The sequence below is a fragment of the Neolamprologus multifasciatus genome, chromosome 1, assembly GCF_963576455.1.
Source record: "Neolamprologus multifasciatus chromosome 1, fNeoMul1.2, whole genome shotgun sequence".
In the NCBI taxonomy this organism is placed as follows: Eukaryota; Metazoa; Chordata; class Actinopteri; order Cichliformes; family Cichlidae; genus Neolamprologus; species Neolamprologus multifasciatus.
The window spans coordinates 2,906,121-2,928,653 of NC_140439.1; positions in this window are offsets into that span (position 1 = coordinate 2,906,121).

The following is a 22,533-nucleotide window of genomic DNA, read 5'->3' on the forward strand; positions in this document are numbered from 1 at the left end:
CGGACCGGCCTTTAGGTGTCGCGGATAAATACAACAAAATAAAACTAGTACCGGTACCGAAAAAAAGAAGATTTATTCATAACACACGTGAAAAGACCCAGGAAAACCAAGTTAACGATCAAAACGATAACAAAATAACACTGAAAACCAATAAAAACCCTGAAAACTATACATTTCACACCTGAGTCTCAACTCTCGCGGCCCGGTACCAAACGACTCACGGACCGGTACCAGGCTGTGGCCCGGGGGTTGGGGACCACTGCTGTAAATGACCAAAAACCTAAACAGCCACTCAGGCCTGTTTGTGTGTGTGTGTGTGTTTGTGTGTGTGTGTCATACCAGGGTCAGTACAAAGATGCTTGCATTCAATAATCTGAATCCTTTTTTAAAAATGTATATTTTGCACATTGTTGCAACTTTTTTACAGAGAACAAAAACTCGAACTTCGATAGCAAAATGAGGAACTCATTAGACTCATAGTCATTTGCTAAACGTGACTGTGTATTTAGTATTTGTGACACCGCCTTATTTGTTGACCTGTTTTGTAAGTTTTCCTTTGTGGAAGACGACGTGCCAGAGCTGGTAAACATGGCTGATCAATAGGCAACGCTCCGTTTTTAGCCTTGAGATGTTTATTGTAGCGAGCGGGCCATTAGAAGCCAGAGTCAGCAGCTCCATAAATCAATGGTATTATCACGCAGCAGGATGGAGGAAAAGCAGCAAACTGAAAGGCTGCATTTAGAGCACAAAGAGGGGCAGGTGGAGGAGGAGGTGAAGTGCTGCTATAAGATAATAAAGTGTCAGTGCTCCCACTGTGTTTACTCTACAGCTGCTTCTGTTTTGCCTTCTCCTCGTTCTGCTGATAGAGGGAAACTTGATTTCGGATCAAAGGATGAGCAGAAAAGATCGTGTATATATACATACGACTGATGAGTACTATCTGCAGTTGCCATGGTTACTGCTGTGCTGATTTATTTTATGTCATTCATTTTTTAAGTTTGAACACCACCTTGGATCACAATGAAATAAATCGTAAACCAGCTCTCAGGTGGTGAATGTTTGTCTGTGTTTGGGTACATCTTATGACTCGATGCTCCGTAATTACCTCACACAAAACACATTAGTCTGGCAGACTCATCGCTAAAGTAACATTTGAATCAAGTGTTTGAGAACAAATATAAATTTGCGAAAACGTGGGAATGAGAAACAGGGAACACAAGACACTCTTAATGTAGATTATTTCAGGTTGAGGATCAGGAGGCGGAGCCAGCCCACATCTCCTTGTTTCCAACGTACTCATCAAAGTGTGAATGTTAGACTGTAAGCACTAGGGATGGGTATCGTTTAGGTTTTATCCGATACCAGTACCAAACCGGTACTTTTGAAATGGTGCCGGTGCTTAAACGGTGCTTAAAGAATGGAGAACACAAAATTGGTCCAAAAACCTCTCATGTTCAGCTGTTTTTTTGTAAAAAGAGATAACAATGTTAGCCTTTTCTGCAGCTATGGGGCATATATGGTATCACTCTTGGCTGGAAGCAGTGCTTAATCAATGGAAAAAACACAAACTTTGTCCAAAAACCTCTCATGTTTAACTGTTTTCCACTTTTTCTTTGGTCATTTTAGCCTTTTTGTCCAGGGTGAAGGGAGTATCTGCCATGATGGTGATGGTGTTTGCTAGTTCACCTTACATGCATTAATGTAATAACGTGGTTAGCCTACTCAACGTAAATTACACACGAACAACATTAAGCTACTCACGCAGAGAAGAACGGCTGCTGCTGCATCATCATCATCATCATTTCTGCTACACTGGCAGGGCTAGGGGCCAGGACTCTCCTCTTCGGGTTTTTGGGGGATGTTGCTAACTCTGGGTCCGATAACAGGCACCACACCCGCAGTAGATGTGCTCGGTGTGAGGTCTCGCAGCAAGCTATCAAATACGGCGCATTTCTCGGCTTTAAAAAAAACGCTATGCGTCGCCAGGTGTTTCATCAGATTTGAGGTGTTACCTCCTTTGACAGTATCACAGTATCAGCTTAAAGCACTTGTTGCAGCTGCTGAGTTTGCATCTTTTGCTGTGAAGTACAGCCAGACTTTGACCGCTTCGCCTTGGGCATTTTTAATCTGTAGCTCTGCTCTAAAAGAACGTACGTACCTGGACCCGCCTACTATCCTCGGAAACGTAAAATGATTGGCTAGAATCCAAAGTGTATCACAGCTCAGGAAAAAAAAAAAGCACCGAAATAAAGCACCGAAATGTGCGCTGCTTTTCGGTCTGGTTACTACCGTTTATGTCAGAACCGGTGCCATCATGGCACTGGATACCGGTACCCATCCCTAGTAAGCACACAGAAACAGAGAGAAATCCTGTATAAGAACTGTGTTTCCGACCGTGGTTACTCCTTTGTACAAACATGAGTTTCATCATTCCACCGAGGCAACATTTAGATTTCATTCAGGTACATTTGATAGTTTAACGTAGGTCCACCTGCAGCCATCGCTGTCAGAAATATTGTCTCTGCCGTTATTTATTAAATATTGATGACTAAGTGGTGCTGTGATGGCGATGCATTAGAATTAAAAGTGAAATTGTTATTTCAAACAAGTCTTTCTCAGGATGAAATCACGCGCAGGTTTGTGGTAAAACACACTGGTACTGAAAATAACTGTGATATGAAAAGTATGATTTGAAATGATTAACACAATTCAGAATCACTTTGCAGTTTATCATTACAGCAGTTACAGGCTTCAGTTACTTACAATGCTGTAGTCTCAGCTAATTTACATATTTTACAGCTGAGTAAAGTGAGCTGTTATCAACTGCTGCTAACAAGTACAATTACTTTGTTACAACACTTACTTATATTATCTGTCCTTTCCAGTCCTTACATTTTCAAAACAGACATATGCATTATTTATATATGAATTATTTAACGCATTATTTATAGCATGATATTCAGGGGGTAAAGTGGGTGGAACAGTGCTTTTTGGTGCTCCAGAAGAGCAGTGAAAAAAGGGTTATAATAGAAATAATTTTTTGAGTGGCAGGTAATTTCAGGATGATGAAAGACAAGATGTTAGGGTTCACCCACCTTTAAAATCCCACTTTAACCCCTAACAACTATGGACTTTTATGATGTCTTGATGCATGCTGAATCATCCAGGTAAGGAAATCCCCAAAAGGTTGAATCTGTAGCAGGAGAAACGTTTCATCACTCATCCAAGTGACTTCCTCAGTCTCAGCTGACTGCGGGTTTCCCCAATCTTATAAACAGTACATTTGCACAATGACTGAAACCAGCCCACTGAAGGAACAATGGGCTGGGAGGTCATTATCATGACCACTGATCAACAACTACTGACCAAAACCCACTGATCAAAGCCCACTGATCAATGGCAATGAGTACCATCCACAGAGAGTTGGGGAATGGCTGCAATCACAGCATTGTAAGATGGTGACAGATGTACCCTTAGGCCCCCTCCTCCATTCAGAGATGGTCTTTCCTTTTTACGTAAATGGCCTCCTTGACTCCGCCCTCAAACCAGCGTTCTTCCCTGTCCAGGATGTGTACATCCTCATCATTGAAAGAGTGTCCACTGGCCTGTAGGTGTAAATAGACTGCAGAGTCCTGGCCTGACGAGGGAGCTCTTCTGTGTTGTAGCCAGAGGTTGTTTGGTTTCCCCGATGTATAAATCCTGGCAATCCTCCTGCACTTAACAGCGTACACTGTTCTGTTTGTGTCGGGGGACCCGATGGGGTGGACCGATGTTTGGCGCAGCGTGTTTTGGGGTTTCAAATAGTGGTGTGCGGATCGATATTGAAAAAATCGATTGTTCCGATCCCAGTAATTTATGTTCTAGAATCGATTCTCATATTAAAATATCGATATTTTAGTACTCTGGGGTAAATTTGTAGTTTTTCATTAACAGGAACACAGTGGAAAGAAACTATATCATTTGGATCGTCTAAATTGGAAGAAACTACTTCCTCTTACGCCTTTCATAGTCACATGCGAAATACGGCTGTATAAATGTGTCGCAGCCCCTGGCCAGTGTTGCCAACTCCTCAGTAAGGAAAATCGCTATTGGCTATGCTAAAAGTCGCTAAACGACGTCATTGCCTAATTTGCATAATTGGTCATGCTAATATCATTGAAACCCACGTTGTAGGAGAGAAAAGAAGAAGAGACATAAAGTGAGTAAAAGAACGTCCTAAATGCATTTAGAATTTATTTAGAATTACAAATTATTATTATTATTATTTTTTAGCGATTATTGTTTTTTGTTTTTTTTTTCATGTCACAATTCCAACCTTATTCCTTTATCTGCGCTTGGACCGGCAAAAGTGACCCGAAAGAGGCACTCTGGTGGAGTTACTTTGTGTGTGTGTGTGTGTTTAAGTAGTTTTAAACCTTGTGATCCACAAAACAGCGTAACAGTAAAAGAAGAACTGATTGCGTTACAGTCAGTGCGGGAGCAGAGGCTTCACTCATATGCGATTCATTTGCAGTTTGGACGCATAGGTGGGAACGTCTCCTGCCCTGATAGCAGCTGGGGAAGGACTATCTCCTGCCCGTGAGCGCTTGGGCACGGGCGAGGTGCCCACGGCAGCACCTGCTGCTTGTTGAGTGTAAAAGCGATACCCGCTTTCACGTCAAAAAGTTGTCATAAATAAGTCTCCAATAACACCAGAAAAAGTCACCAGATTTGTCGCTAGTCGCTTTTTAGAAAAAAAATTTGCTAAGGGGGTCTGAAAACTCGCTAAATATAGCGACAAAGTCACTAAGTTGGCAACACTGCACCTGGCGTGCGCACTTACAACAATGGCTGAGCGTAAACAAAGTCCTGTGTGGACATATTTTACCTCCACAAACAGCCAAGACGTGGTTTGCGATACTTGTGGCAAGACAGTGAGGTGTTGTGGCAACACCACTAACCTCGTCAAACACCTCAGAGTAAATCATATCACAGAATATGACGAGCTTATGTTGAGGCAAACTGAAGAGGAGGAGAAGGACAGGTGCTGCCAGGGCGAGACAGACGTCTCTCACGGAGTCCTTTAGTGCTGCAGGCAGGCAACATGTTCAAATAGCACACAACTTCAGGTTTTTTATTTCTATATAATTATTCTGTATCATTAAGCAATAAGAACAAGTAGTCTGATGTCCTATAATCATTGTGAAGCTATATTATTATATTATTATTACAATTACAGTGGGGCAAAAAAGTATTTAGTCAGCCACCGATTGTGCAAGTTCCCCCACTTAAAATGATGACAGAGGTCAGTAATTTGCACCAGAGGTACACTTCAACTGTGAGAGACAGAATGTGAAAAAAAAATCCATGAATTCACATGGTAGGATTTGTAAAGAATTTATTCGTAAATCAGGGTGGAAAATAAGTATTTGGTCAATAACAAAAATACAACTCAATACTTTGTAACATAACCTTTGTTGGCAATAACAGAGGTCAAACGTTTACTATAGGTCTTTACCAGGTTTGCACACACAGTAGCTGGTATTTTGGCCCATTCCTCCATGCAGATCTTCTCAAGAGCAGTGATGTTTTGGGGCTGTCGCCGAGCAACACGGACTTTCAACTCCCGCCACAGATTTTCTATGGGGTTGAGGTCTGGAGACTGGCTAGGCCACTCCAGGACTTTCAAATGCTTCTTACGGAGCCACTCCGTCACTGATGTTTTGGATCATTGTCATGTTGGAAGACCCAGCCTCGTTTCATCTTCAAAGTTCTCACTGATGGAAGGAGGTTTTGGCTCAAAATCTCACGATACTTGGCCCCATTCATTCTGTCCTTAACACGGATCAGTCGTCCTGTCCCCTTGGCAGAAAAACAGCCCCATAGCATGATGTTTCCACCCCCATGCTTCACAGTAGGTATGGTGTTCTTGGGATGCAACTCAGTATTCTTCTTCCTCCAAACACGACAAGTTGAGTTTATACCAAAAAGTTCTACTTTGGTTTCATCTGACCACATGACATTCTCCCAATCCTCTGCTGTATCATCCATGTGCTCTCTGGCAAACTTCAGACGGGCCTGGACATGCACTGGCTTCAGCAGCGGAACACGTCTGGCACTGCGGGATTTGATTCCCTGCCGTTGTAGTGTGTTACTGATGGTGACCTTTGTTACTTTGGTCCCAGCTCTCTGCAGGTCATTCACCAGGTCCCCCCGTGTGGTTCTGGGATCTTTGCTCACCGTTCTCATGATCATTTTGACCCCACGGGATGAGATCTTGCGTGGAGCCCCAGATCGAGGGAGATTATCAGTGGTCTTGTATGTCTTCCATTTTCTGATGATTGCTCCCACAGTTGATTTTTTCACACCAAGCTGCTTGCCTATTGTAGATTCACTCTTCCCAGTCTGGTGCAGGTCTACAATTCTTTTCCTGGTGTCCTTCGAAAGCTCTTTGGTCTTGGCCATGGCGGAGTTTGGAGTCTGACTGGTTGAGGCTGTGGACAGGTGTCTTTTATACAGATGATGAGGTCAAACAGGTGCCATTCATACAGGTAACGAGTGGGGGACAGAAAAGCTTCTTACAGAAGACGTTACAGGTCTGTGAGAGCCAGGGATTTTCCTTGTTTGAGGTGACCAAATACTTATTTTCCACCCTGATTTACGAATAAATTCTTTACAAATCCTACCATGTGAATTCATGGATTTTTTTTTCACATTCTGTCTCTCACAGTTGAAGTGTACCTCTGGTGCAAATTACTGACCTCTGTCAGCATTTTAAGTGGGGGAACAATCGGTGGCTGACTAAATACTTTTTTGCCCCACTGTATATAATGCAATTCTATATTGTATTATGAAATACAATGAAACATTAACTTTTTGTACAGAGTATCGGTATCGGATCAGTATCGTCGATACCACCCTGGATTTTACTTGGTATCGGATCAGAAAGGAAATCAGTGGTATTGCACATCACTAGTTTCAAAGCCACAAAGACCCGGTGTTTAGAAAAAACAGCTGGTGTGATTCTCCTGACACATACAGGATCACGACAGGTTATCACTTAGGCAGCAGTCGTCCATTACGCAGGTTTGTCAATGTCAGATTTTTTGGCAATTTCCAAGATCTAGAAACATTTTCAGTTTCTTCATTTATCCAAAAACAAACCCAAACTAGTGAGAAACGATACAGTAAATTTGCTGATGTTAAATTTGTGTTGAACACACCTGGGAGATTTGCAGAATTATAATAATTATTGTGAATTTAAAATGATTTTCATATGTACTTTTTTAACGTAAAATACATTTGTGATTTACACTGTAATTTTCTTTCTTCCTGCCTCATTAAGGCAACAGGATGGTGAGAGGGTTTGTAGAAGCTGTTCATGTTTCCAATAAGTTGTTAAATGTGTTACTTCCAGACTTTTGCAGTGCAAACAGCAGAGCGTGTATCTGACTCGAATCTGAGATGACAATATGTGAGTGTTCCTTTAAATCAGTACAGAGACTACTCTGGATAGCACAGCGATAAGAAAAAAAAATTCTGATGCCAACTCCTCCCTCTGAAAGTTCCCGTGGTAAATGCATCTGTCTATCTCAGTTCACTTGTGAAGCCATCAAGTTGAACAGTTTGTAGGAAGCGTTGTTTAAAAGGGCTCTGAGGTGAAGACTGTTGAGCACATCTGTGAGTCTAATGGAGCCTGAAGATCCTGCTGTCATCAGAGAGAGGCTGTAATCAGGCAGGCTTTTAACGCATGGCCTGCTCTCCACCAGTCGTACCCATCCTGACAGGCACACTGGAAACACAAAGCCTCACAACAGGTGTACAGAACAGCACACTGACATACGCTCCAAGTGGAGGAAACTGCAGCGATGGAAGATATGCTGGAGACATTTTGAAGATTCAACTGGGTTCAGTTTAAGCGCCTTGAAGGGCATGAAGTTCGTACAGTCAATATAGAAAACAAAGCAGCAAAAGCACAAACGCTGCAAGATTTCAGAAAGTGCAACTTTTTGTAAAAACATGAATTCAAGTAAATAAAAAAATAAAAATGAATCAAAAAATTTCAAAAGATTGTGGAAAACAGAAAAGGTAATATTTCAGAAACATCTTTGGAAAATATGTTTAAAAAACACAAGAAAAACAACAAAACCAAAAATGCTGCGTTCGCCAGCGCCAGGGTCGCCAGAGTTGCTTCTCATTTTTAAACAGACAGAAGTCCCTAGTGGCAGGTTGATGTCATTGCCTGAATTTGACACTGACTTTGAAGCGATGAATGAGATCAGATGCACGGTGGAATATTTAAACACATTTAAACAAGCATTTAAATAACAGATGCTTTTCTCTTTGTTGTGCAACGTTTTGCAGAGAGGAGATGTAAAACTGCCAGATCGCCGGAGCTCTTGGAGTTTGGCTTATTCTTGAAAATGAAGCTGGATTTGTACTGTGATTAACAGGCTCCATACTGTTAGTAAACATGAAGCTTCTGTTGGTGGTTTCCACTTGCAGTCCAGGCATGGCTGGTCTTTGATTTCACAACCACACAATAAAGCAATGTTGCTTTCTTCGTATTCTCTAAAGCAGGGGTGTCGAACTCCAGCTGTAGGCCTCGAGGGCCGGTGTCCTGCAGGTTTTAGATCTCACCCTGGGTCAATACACCTGAATCAAATGATTAGTTCATTATCAGGCCTCTGGAGAACTTCAACACACGTTGAGGAGGTCATTTAGCCTTTAAATCAGCTGTGTTGGATCAAGGACACATCTAAAACCTGCAGGACACCAGCCCTCGAGGCCAAATCCATTTACAAAATGTTGTAGTATTTTGTGGTGTGCATAGAGCTTGGGGAAAAATATCGCTATCTGGTCTTTAAGTCTGACGTCATTATCCGTGTCCAAACTCTGCTTCAGGGCCCAAAGTCAAACGAACACTGCAGCATCACTGAGAGTTAAAAACTGTCTAAATTCTTTCATCTTTAATAAAATGATCAGCGTTGCTGCTTTACCAGGTGTAACTATTTAAGTTTAACATCCAGCCATCCATGAAAACAGAATTTATTACATTTAACAATGTTAGACGTTAGCAGGAAGTTAGCTCGCTAGTTTCCACCTAAACCTGATATAGCATGTTCATTCCCAGGCCTCTGGAGAACTTCAACACACGTTGAGGAGGTCTTTTAGCCTTTAAAGCAGCTGTGTTGGATCAAGGACACATCTAAAACCTGCAGGACACCAGCCCTCGAGGCCTGGAGTTGGACACCTGTGCTCTAAAGTAACTGCATACATTTACACTGTGGTTAGCTAACATCTCTAACCTAAGTGTAGCTCCTCACTGCTGAATAGAAAGAATGACAGAAACAAAAAATCATGAGTGAGTCAGTCCTACAGTTAGGCGTCATTTCGAAGCTACTTTCTCTAAAAGTAGCTCGTCAGTATGAAAGAAGTTAGGAGAAGAGAAGAGTCAGACGACTCCTGAGCAGACATTATTGTTATCAGGACAGGCCTTCATGTTCACGAGTCTTTTCAAACGTTACAGCGATAAAAACGTTCTCAGTTAATAGATTTGGAAAGTAGCAAGTTCATTAAGATTCAGCTGACTTACCCACATGCTAAAACAGTGATGAAATCTCAATATCCCAACATGCACGCCTCATAGTTGTCCTGTATTTTTTTTTTCAACAAAACTGTAAAGACTCTACAGCTCTGTTCGTGGTGTAATAAATGAAATCCAATGCAGTAGTCTCAGGCTAAGCAGAGTCGTTTAAAACAACAAAATAAGTAAAGAATAATTTAAAAAAAATTGGTGTTAGAAAAAGGCATAGTTAGCTAGTTGATGAAACAAACACAAAGTATTGTGTGCAAAAAACAAATTGCAGCGTTTGCTGAAACAGCCTCACTAGTATGTTGTGAAAGTGACACTGTGTATGAAGATGCCAGTGGGTGCAGGAACAGTCGGTCTGAGGCCGCTAACAACAGTGCTGCTGTCAGAGACTACTTTCAGAGCAGATTAGCTGTTAATGCTACATGGTTGAGGGCAATAACTGAAGCTATAAGATACTTTATTTACAAGCAGGCGCAGCTGTATGCACGCAGTATTTAGACAAATGAAGTGAGCTAAACAATTCATTCAAGTCCACAGCATTCACCGACAGCTGCACCTCATAGATCTGCTGCTTAACAATGACACAGAGTAATCTAAAACACCTGAAAGTTTGCTTAATGTGTTCTTTGTTTGCTCGAGCTTGAAAATTGTGTATAAGCCCAAGTACGTACAGTATCTACAGTATATTCTCTGGAGAGCCTTGTATGGCCAGAGATTGTACTGGGGATTAGTTCACACTGTTTACAAAGAAAAAATTCCATTTACAAAATGTTGTAGTATTTTGTGGTTTGTGCATAGAGCTTGGGGAAAAATATCGCTATCCGGTCTTTAAGTCTGACGTCATTAGCCGTGTCTGGGTCCAAACTCTGCTTCAGGGCCCAAAGTCAGAGAGTTAAAAACTGTCTAAATTCTTTCATCTTTAATAAAACGATCAGCGTTGATGCTTTACCAGGTGTAACTATTTAAGTTTAACATCCAGGCATCCATGAAAACAGAATTTATTACATTTAACAATGTTAGAAGTTAGCAGGAAGTTAGCTCGCTAGTTTCCACCTAAACATGATATAGCATGTCCTGACTGAGAGATTTCTGAAAGAATTCAAACGTACAGCTCTGCTATCACTTCCAACATAAATGAAGACAGAAAACTAAACAGCAGTGACGTTTGTAGAGTTACTGAAGTTGAGCTAGCTGTAGGGTTGCCAACTCCCTGAGAAATAAATAAGGGACACCTGGTGGCCAGGGCCGAGCGACCCAGTTGTCTTCACCCTTCCCAGTGTGGTGAATTTTTTAGCTCTTTTTTTGTGTGTGAAATTATTTTTTTAACCATTTGACTTGAATTTGATTTAAGTAGATGCGTATTCTTTGTGATATCAACACATGGGAAACAAAAATCATTTAGCCATTTATTTTTAGCTCAAAATGACAACATTAACACAATAAAACAGGTCTCTTTCTTAAACAGAAGCCTGTCATGCTTAACTTTTGAGAATAAAAGTAAATCTTTCTTTAAAAGAACTCTGTCCTGCTTAACTTAAAATTATATAAATTAAGAGAAAACAATAGAAAGAAAAATATTCTTCTAACAGTGCACATTTAGTGCATTTAGTGCAATTGGCTTCAGTAGAGGCATTATTTCAGCTTTTGCTCCCGTTTGTAAACCCACTTGTTCCCATGATTACGCATCATAACTCATCATCATTATTCATCTATGTATTACTTTTATGTATTACTCATCTATTTGTTGTAATCATCTATCCTTGCAGTTGTTTATTACACAAAATAAATTATATTATCACACTTCTGGCCACATAGCGCTGATATTCACTGCACATGCCCATTTTAACCTTAACCAGAGGGTGTAAAAACAAACAAACCAGTGTTTACATACATATCTGCTTCTGCCGTGGCCTGGTGGACAAAAATTGGTTAAGGGTTCCCCGAGCTTTCACGCCCCTCATGCTCTTCATGTGCCCACCATTAGAAGCATGCCTATGGAAAAAGTGCGCCGGCACACAGTGCAGTGCGCTTTATAGGTGTTATCGTGCACTTTTCCAGCCAGGTGTTTTCCTTTTCCCATTCTTCCCTGCACTTTTACAGCCTTTTTTTCTTTCTCTGAGAGGAACAAACATTGCTGGTCTAATGCTGGGCTCACACTGTGCGATTTGTGGCCCATTTTGAGCCGATTTTTGAGTCGTGCGACCAATTTGGTGATCGGCCCGATTTTGGCCTTCATCGTGCATCGTGTAGTATACGTGGGGTAACGAGAAGCGATTAACACCTCACGACCAGCTCCCGATCATCAATCGCTGGTGAGGGTGTCACCGCAGCCGCTCACACTGCTCACGCGCGAACACGTAAATGTCGGTGAAAAAGACGGAGCAGCACGGCTGTGCAGCGTGTGATCTGGACACAAGCGATGGAGGCACAACTTGTAGAACTTTGGAAAGCTCATCCGAGCCTTTTTGATGTGGCATCACCAAATTATCACGACCACAACAACCGTGAAAATAGTTGGATTTACATTGCTGCTCAATCACAGCTGCCTGATCATGTTTGTCATTAGCAATTTAGCAATGTTGATGGTGGTGTGTGTCTGTGTGAGTGAAAGACAGAGAGGGAGAGCGAGCGACAGATTTTCTGTTATAACCTTCATTTTATGGAGGCACAGTGTGAGCACTCAGGTCGCATCAGAGCATCGGGCGGTATAGTGTGAGACCCTGCATCGTGACCTACGAACTTATAACCCATGCGAGCCAATCGTGCAGTTTGAAAATCGCACAGTGTTTGCCCAGCTTCAGGTGTACTGTCGTCTGAGACTTGCACCGCAGTGTCGGCGTTTGTTTCCCTGTTGGCCATGCTTTTTGTTGTGGTCATCTGTTGTCTTCTGGTATTTTCTCCGCAAGCGACCTTTCCTCAACCAATGAGATGAGCGGTAATCTGAATTGTCATACTCGAATTGTCATAAGTGTGCTGTCAGCTCATTGGTCACAAAGCAGGAGCGGGGCTGGGAATTATGTTTTCAAACAAAGCGTTAATTACATTAAAACTTATAGACTACTTTTGATTCTCACTGTATTACGGGACAAAGTGCGTCCCTTTTCAGCTCAATACGGGACGTGTACTTTTGTTTCTAAATACAGGACGATTCCTTTTTTAAGGGACGGTTGGCAACCCTAGGATTAGTTCACACTGTTTACATTGTGCGTATAACACAAAAGAAAAAATTCCATTTACAAAATGTTGTAGTATTTTGTGGTTTGTGCATAGAGCTTGGGGAAGAATATCGCTATCCGGTGTTTAAGTCTGACGTCAATAGCCGTGTCTGGGTCCAAAGTCTGCTTCAGGGCCCAAAGTCAAACGAACACTGCAGCATCACTCAGAGTTACAAACTGTCTAAATTCTTTCATCTTTAATAAAATGATCAGTGTTGATGCTTTACCAGGTGTAACTATTAAGTTTAACATCCAGGCATCCATGAAAACAGAATTTATTACATTTAACAATGTTAGACGTTAGCAGGAAGTTAGCTCGCTAGTTTCCACCTAAACATGATATAGCATGTCCTGACTGAGAGATTTCTGAAAAAAATTCAAACGTACAGCTCTGCTATCACTTCCAACATAAATGAAGACAGAAAACTAAACAGCAGTGGCGTTTGTAGGGTTACTGAAGTTGGGCTAGCTGGTATATAATAATGTGCTACGTGGTGGCTAGCGACACAGCTATGTTAGCATAACATAAACAGTGAAGCTGGAGGATGAACGCTAACTTTTTTCCACTTGATAAAAGTTAACATCAAGGTTCCCGATGGTTAGGGACAAATGCAATCGCATGGCAGGATGCTGTAAACGGACCAAACTTCAGTCAGGAGAACAACTAAGATAATCCATCCACAATATGAGGTTAGTCATTCATACACTGCTGCATGGGCTGGGCTGGAGTTACATCGTAAAGGTTTAAAAACTGAGCTTTAAAATGAACAGTGGTAATAAAAACTGAGAGAGGCCGACAGTGATCACTGACTGTTTTTAGGGGCTTGTTCAGATTAAATAGAACAAGATGCAAAACATTAAAACATGTTAAAAACACAACAGCCTTATTAAACACAGAGTAGTTTGGACCTGGAAGCAGGATTCATACATCATCACTTAAAGACCGGCTAGTGAGTATGACACATGAAAGAGCCCACTTTCTCAACTTGGGTTCTTGGATCAGGCTTTTACTTGGATTACACATTTTGCCATCAGATTGTTTCTCAGAACAAACAATCTTTCTTTGATTCTTTACATGAGTGAGAAGGTGGAGTCCTTACCAGCTAAAGCTAAACCATACACAGATATCAGCTAATTAGTGCTCAGAGGGACAGTAATAAAATCTGCATCGTGCCGCTTTAACCTGGCAAGGTCACTGTGATATCTAACGCTGAGCTCGGCCTGGAGTTTTGATCTAAAATAAGCTCTGAGAGTGACACTAATTCTCTTTGTCATGATAGTCTCCGGGAGAAACGTATAGACTGTCAGCTGAGAGTACATTATATATGCAAAACTGTTGTTAGTCATGTCAACAAAAGAAGCCATGAACTGCAAACTGCATGTGCTGTGTTTCCATGATCGTTTGCATGCAGTAAGTAATGCAGCAGTCCATTTTACGCTGCTGCTACACAACTAATAGTAATAAGAGAAATAACAGAAGCAGCTAGTTCATCACACAGTCTGGGTGTTGTTTACTATCATAACATGCTGTATGTCCAGACTTTTCCTCTTTAGTTTCATCTTCAGGATGGACTAGTGACATAAATGTATCTCTCATATCTTAAATTTTGCACACTTTGTTTTTTACTGTTCACAGATATTAGTTGTAGTTGGATTTCCTCCTTCTTTCTCAAAACGATCCCATCCTTGTTTACTTTGAACTTTTGCCTGATCAAAACATCCAAATGTCAACCTGTCAGTTTGAGTTTTTACTGCAGTCGTGACGATTAATAAACACTTATATGAGCTGGGTAATGTTTTTAATCCAAATGATGTTCTTAACATGGACTGCTTATACAAGACGGACATTCCTGAGTCTGAAAAGTGAAGCAGACGTGTTCAAACCTGCTTTTTCTCTCAGTGGGTGACATGTAGCTGTGCGCTGTCATTGGTTTCTCAGTTAAATCTACACCTTTCTTTTTTACTTCCTTGTTTATTTTAATTATCAAACTCATTCTTGAGCAGTAAACATGTTGTCTGATGTCACTGTGACCTTTGACCACCACAAGTAAATCAATTTTTAAATGAACTTAATCATGAGCCTAAACAGACTTGTTTCTTTGTTTGTTTCTTTGTTTTCTAAATTTAGGTGAACAGATAAATGGATGTACAACCTCAAAACACAATGTAGCTATGGCAGTCACTAGCAATCTGGTCGTTAAGTCAGACGTCACGGATGACGTTGCTGCTATTTCCGGGCCTAAGTGCTCCTCAAGAAACAACGATGGCGGAGCCAGTGACTTTGTTCACGATTACCTCCTTCTTTAGCGAAGTACCAATTAGGGTTAATTCCTTCAACTCTAGTAAAGTGGTGTGTTGTGTTTTATATGCTAAAATTATTATTTATTTAGATTACTTACCCGTTTGGCTCTTTTGCCATCAGAATTATTGTCTAAAGGCGAAGAAAGATGCCCAACGGATTTACTTTACCAAATTGACCATCCCAGCCTTGCCGTAATGGTCTATTTGATTCACCTTTTATTGTTTATTTTATTTATTTTTTATTTTCACTTGCTAGATACGGGACAGACTTGACTGAGGAAAAGAAAAGGGAGAAAGGAAGAGGGGGAAGAAACAGCAGAGAAGAGGGACGGGGATAAAGGGCAAAAAAAACCAAAACCAACTAAATAAGCAGACAAAAATACATATATCAATCACCTGGATCACCTGTTGAGAAAGAAAAAAGAAAACAAGCAGAAGAAAACGAGAGCAATACAATAAACAACATCACGATGATGAGAGGTGGGCAACGACGCCAGGGGTGAGGTGTACACCCTGATGGTCTTTTGGAGTCCGTGTAGCGTGCCCACCCCCAAGATCCTATATGTATGTGTTATGAGAGTGTGAGTAATGTGAATGTCTAAGTTGTGAGATAAAATTGAGGCACAGGCAGCCAGAGGGGGGGATGCCTCCCCTGCACCCTGGTGACACACCATTACCCCAAGGCCCTGTATGTGTGGGGGATTGTGGTGGAGCGGGAAGAGGGAGGCAGCTGGAGATGGGGAGGGAAGGAAGGGAGGGGCATGTGACCCCTCCCTGGGGCCAGCTCCCCCGCTGACCCCAGTAGGCACCCCCATACTCCGCAAACCACCAGGGAAAGGGGGCCCAGGCCCATCCGGACCGGGGCCCAGAACAGCAGCGCCGCCCGGCCCCACAGAGCCCGGGACAGCCCACCCGACCCCACCACAGAGAAAATTGCACCCACCCCGTCATCCACTCATCTTCCAGACTACACAAGACAATAGACGCCCAGGCTGAGATCTTCCTCCACCTCTCCTACATCTAGAGCCCCCCAGGTGGCTCGATGCACTGGCAGCACCCTGCGTCAGGGCCGGGCCCCCATACACCCACCCGCCCACAACCCCAGCAACATACCAACCAGGACCCAAGCCCCTGAGGCCCAGCCAGGGCCCCAGCCCAGAGACAGAGCGCCCCCAGAACCCTTACGGCCGTATTTTTCCAGTTCTTGACTTTTCTTGGCTATGCATAGGGCAGTGAAAACCATATGGGCTATATTCTTTTCTGTAGTGACATTATCTAAGCTGCCCAACAAACACGCTAAAGGGGAAGTTGGAATGTTACATTTCGGACACTTTGATAAGTCTTCACATATCTCGCGCCAAAACTTCTGAACTGGTGGACAGAACCATTATTTAGATTACTAAAAGCATTTTTTATTTTTCAGCTGGAATCGAAAGACCTGTCACCCAGGAGGACAAGGAATGGGCAGTGGCATCCCTATCGAAATTTCAGCATTTTACTGGGATGGGGTGGATTTTGAGTCCTGAATGCTCCCAGGCAATTTGATATTTACTTTAACATGTGGTATAAATTGTACATGTATGTAAACTCTTGTAAACTATATACATCAGACTGTTTGCCTCCACTGTCCCCGCTTTATTTTTTTTACATGTATTTTATATACTCTGTACCTGACTTTGTCTATTCTGTGGTCAAAATTGCTTGGTTCCATTAAAACCTTTAAAATCCTTTTGCTTTAAATCTAGACTAAACCAGCCAAGACATTTGATAGAGTGCTGAGGAACCTGGGATTTCCCCAAGCAGAAGACAAGGCTCGTTATCTCTTGGCATCACTGGCTGCGTCTGACGAAGAGAAGAAACAGATCGAGGAAGCAACAGCTGGGCGAACGAAGAATGCATTGTGGTAAGAAAGTTTTGGTAATTAACTGGCACATAGGCTGGGGATTGTAATGTATTTTCTTACATAGACATCGTTTTTTGGACATAATTTTTATTCCTCTGAGCGTCGAAAGCTAACTAAGGTTCATATATATAGCGAAGTGACCCTTAGCTCTCAATCTTTGCTTAGAGAAATAAAAATGACTTCAAAAATGCAACAACGTCTTTGTAGTAAAAAAAAAACCCACAATAAAATCCATAGTCTATATAAGTAAAATTACTCGTAAAAGCCCGTTTGTCTTTTAGTAGCGGGTTTTAATTGTTCATCACTAGCTATATTAGCTAACTAAAGTAAAAGTCCACTTGCTCTTATCTTACAAATTTATTCATTCTAGTGATGCGCGAATCATGAACAAATTGTTCAATACTTGAGAATCACTTTACTGACTCATGAATCATGATTCACGAGCCCAACTGACTCACTGACTCATCCCTGTTGCTGTTAGCAGCAATGTATCTAGCTCATAATTAAAATTGTGGAGAAAAACACAACATCCAGTATCTTAACAAAAAAATTCTGCTCTGAACTGGAAGAAAAAACCCTGAGTAGAAGCTCACATCAAGACAATAGCTCCTTGGTTCACTGTAGCATCGCTCTGCTAACATGCTAACAGCACATTTGAGCTACTCACCCCCTCCCTCCTGTGCTGAATCGTAAGCGTAAGCGGATCACTCACTCACCCCCTCCCTCCTGGCTCACAGCTCAGTGGACATTTAGATGAGAAAATATATATGTGACACATTTAAGGAAAATACTAATAAAATAAAAATAAACAAAATAAATGTTTATTAAGCAATTTTGATAGGAAATGTTTTTGCTCTTTTTTGCTCTATAAAATAGTTGGGTTTTTTTAGAATCACTCATCTTAGCAGTGGGATTTACATGAAAAGAGAAACAAATTAAGTTTGAATGAAAATGTACATTTTTTGCACTCTCTGGTCAACTGACTCAGTGAATCAAATGACTCAAAAAACCTGATTCACTTTGGTGAGTGACTCATTAAAACTCGATTCTGTAAAAAGAATCAAATTTACCATCACTAATTCATTCACTTACGAGTTGTAACATACCTTATCAACTTCAGCCACTTCCTCTTCTCTCTCTTTTCACAAGGAAACCGGTAAAATGACAGATTAGACTGTTGTTTTGAACCAGATTGGTTAAAACAACGAGGAGCACAGCATTGCGGCATATTGAACACAGGAGCGTTTAGGCCCGGAAGCGGGGTTCATACGTCATCACTTAACGACTGGATAATACTAATACTAGTATACTACTACTAATAATGATATTAGTAATAATAAAAACATTGACTTGACAATAAGCCATCGAATAGACAAACAGAGGAAAACAGCACAAAGATTCGGTTCATTGCTGAGTGAGTGAATAGAAACCCCTGCAGCGGGTTGAGCTGGCTGTGGGTGGTATTCCACTAGGCTCTTTCCACATTTCTGAACTATCACCCACAGCTTCACTTGTTCTAGCAACTCTCCTGCAATGATGTGTAGAAGTGCACACACATATATATAGCTGCACAGTTCTGTAAAGACATGCTGAGAGTTTTTAGCTTCCTAAAAACAAACATATAAACTTAATCTTTGCTGTGCTGAATATTCTGCACGAGCCCCACAGTGTGTCTCCCCCCCCATGATGAACAGGACAGTTAGCTCTCATCTGCTCTTCAAAGGGAAATTTAAAAGTACCCGTGTCCTTTATGATGTAGATACAGCTGCATGGACTCTGCCTGCATTGAGAAACAGTAATGAGGATGTTGGGAAACTCCGTTTATGTGATGTATGTACATCTTGACTGTTGTATAGACTTAAAGCATAAAAGCAAGACAACAGTAATTCAGACAGTTCAGCTTCTCTGCACAGCGACCACTTCTCATGACAAAACGCACTGAGCTGAATTTAATTTGAGGACTGAAATGCCGTAGTCTATCTGCGGTCGTCAGTGAAATATTATTGGTAGCTGACTTAGTGCTCAGCTTTTGAGGCACTTTATTTTGGGCTTCAGTCAGATTAATGTTATTCCTGTCCTGCTCTCTCTGTGTGGGAAGCTGCTGACAGATTTTGTGCCTTCTCAGTAACGCTGACGCTGTTTGTGCAGCTCGGCCTTCAGCCCACAGGCTCTGTACTAGCTGCACGCCATGCATCTATTATGTGCGTCTTTATATAAGAATCAGAGATTCAAATCTCTCCTTAGGTTTGTTTTTTTTTTGCTCACATACAGTCATTGTCAGCTGAAGAACAAGCAGTGTCTCCTCACACTGCCGTGCTGTTCTTTATGTCTCAGAGCAAACATAGATGACAAAGATGCGTCGACGTCTTCTGGATATTTTTCACATGTCACAAATAATTATTTAGTCATGAACACGTGTTAGTCATTTATTCTCCCGGTTTCTCAGGCTGCACGTTATAAGATCAATTCAGCTGTTATGTAACTGATGTAAAAGTGAAGAAGCCTGTGACATGAGCAGGAGCACTTCTGTTGGTCGGACTGAGAAAGCATTAAATAAAGTCAAGTATTCAGTTCATGTTGATACAAAACCCAGCAGAAAAACAATAATCATGCAACACGGGGGTCGAGCCTCTGGGTTTATGAGCGACCACTGTCCATTTGGATGCCCATTTGTGACAGCGTGTCTGTGAAGATCTACTAAAAATGGACTTAAATGCCATTTCCAGATGTTGGGATGTTAAAATATAAATAAAAACAGAATTTGAGAATTTTGTAAACTTGTATTTTATTTACAATAGAAAACAGACAATATATCAAATGTTTAAACTGAGAAATGTTGGCTTATTTTTAACACATCCCAAAAAAAAGGGATAGAAGCCCCTGGGGTTTTCTGAGCTTCCTGCTCCAAAATGAATTAAAATAAATGTTGTGATTCTCTGCAATTACAAACTCTGTGTTTACAATCTTGGTAATAAAGCTAACACTTGTGAGATTTCAACAGAGCTGTAAATAGTACTGCAGATGTTACTATGTCAAAGTTACTATGACTCAAACATAGAAACATTAGATTTTTTTTTTTATTTCCTTCACCAAATTTTAAAAAGTATTTTCTAACACCTTTGAAAATATGCTTTGGTTCACATTTAACTCCAGAAACTCACCTAACTGCTCATTTAACTGTTTGGTGGTTGTAGAAATGGTTTATATGTCCTGGGTCCTTTTGACCCAGTGTTTTGTGTTTTCTATTAGTGTGATTGTTGATTCTGTTCTTCCTCTGTTTAGTGTTTACTCTGGTCTGCCCGTGTGTTCCTGTATCAAGTCCGCGTTTCTTAGGGCCTTTCTCAATATGCGTACTTGTGCGTACTTGCATTCTCGTGTACTCGTGATACGTCATCAGTCAGAGACCAAGTACTGTTCCAATTCGAAGTACGCATCAAGCCGAGAACGCAAAAAAGTCCCGGATGTGTTCTCGCTCCGCCCGTTTTATCGAGCATGCATCGGTGGTGACTTGTGTGGACTTGGTACAGCTAAATATCCCAGAATGCATTTCGTCCAAAACTCAAACGCGGCAATGGCGGACGAGCGGGGCTAAAAACTTTTAAATACTCTTTCTGGGTCACAAAATAAACTTTTAAGTTCTTTTCAAGCGAGAATGTAGCTGTGTAAGCTTCAAATATCTGCTCGATTTATCAGGATATCATATATTTCCAAACGAGCTCCGACGTTTTCGGAGACGTCTGTGACCCGCCAGCTCCATAGCAGACAGCGAGGTCGAGGATTATTACAGCCGGCGAGAACAGCGGACTCCCGGCACATCGTTTTCAACCCCCCCGCGGTCTTTTTGGTACTCAGGTTAAACAAACCCCAAACCCCAGTAGCTGTCTATTGTATTGAGTGTCCACTAAAATAAAAATAAAAGCGTTCTAACATCTCACCTGCTTGTTTTTATTAAGGTATGTACACGTATGTACATGTACACTATTTTTATTAATAGAGATTTCACTACTGAGGTTAAACATGATATATAAGTCACTTAGATCACTTCTAAATGTTAATGTTTGGTTTATTTCAGTGTTTTATTTGTTCCTGAGTAAATCGGTCTGGCTGTGATTAAAGTTAAGCTTCATAACATATTACTCACAGTTAAATTAAGAGGGGACGGCAGTAAAAACTCCGGACCTGTGACATCATCAAGTACGCTGGTGTTCCAATTGTACAAATCGGGAGTACTCGCATACTTGAGAATTGAGAAAGAGCCTTAGTCTGTGTTCTTAGTTCCTGTTTTATTGTGAAGGTCTGCGTCTTATGTGAGTGTTTTCAGTTCGCCTCCCTAGTCTCGTCACATTAATCACTCCCACCTGTGTGTAATCTCCCTGTGTTCTCTGAGTGTATTTAAGTTGTGTCTTCTGTCTTAGTCGTTGCTGGTTCGTCTGTGTTGTTCCCCTCCATGTTCTCGTATATTCTCCCTGCATCTCTGTTTCTCGACTCAAGGTTTCAGGTTTGTTTTTGCGTAGTTTTTCCCAGTTTAGTTTATTCTTAGGTTTTCGTTTTCTTCCTCCTCATCCCTGTTTGTTTCACCCTTTTGTTAATAAAGCTCGCTCACAACTTAAGCAGTCTGCATCTTGGGTGCGTTTATATTCTCACACGGCCTGCCTCGACATTATATGAGATTTTAGCTGAGATTCAGAATTTTCTACACATGTCGGGATTTATATTTCTGACTCTGTGTTATAACCGATTAAATGCGATCTCCTCCCTTCCCTCCTCCCTCCACCCATGCCCCCTGGACTGGGAGCGTGGGTGCTTAACTTGTTAAAAAATCTCTGTATGGTCCTAAATATAGAAAATACAGTATATTTGTTCTGTCAGCTTATGAAGCACACTCTGATTTGAATACTGTGCACACCAAGATTTGAGAATTACTTTTCTCAGTGAGCGTTTCAACAGCAAAACACGTCCAATTTGTCTGCATTTAAGAGTCGATACAGACGCTGTCATTGTTCATTTGTTTTACACGCATCCACACCAGTGGACGTATTGGAGAGAAACCGGCCAAGGATACTTGGGCATAAGTGGAGCAGCCATGGATCGAACCGCCAGCCTTCCAATTAGTAGATGGCCTGCGCTCCCTCCTGAGCTACAGCCAACCCAAAGCTACGCTGTTTATTTTTTAACCCTTAAAAATCATCCCACTTCTGCAAAGAACAGCGGCACTAAATTCCTCCACCGTGATATAAAAACTCAGTTATCACAAAAGCTTGATTGGAGTTCTTGCTGCCAAGGTTGGCACAACCAACCAAGGTTAAGGGGCAGTTTGGATAACTAATACATTAAATCTTAATGAATGCAATCATGATTTAAAAACTGTATTTTACTTGGGTTAGCTTTGGCAAGCAGCGCCTCGTGTTTCTAATAAAGAAAGTGTCTTTGCCACACTTTCACAGCTGTTGTTGTTGACACTTGTGATTATAGATGCCGAACTCTGAACAAGCCAAAAACTTTTTTAAGTAGGTCTCCAGAGGATAAGGGTCAGACAGGCG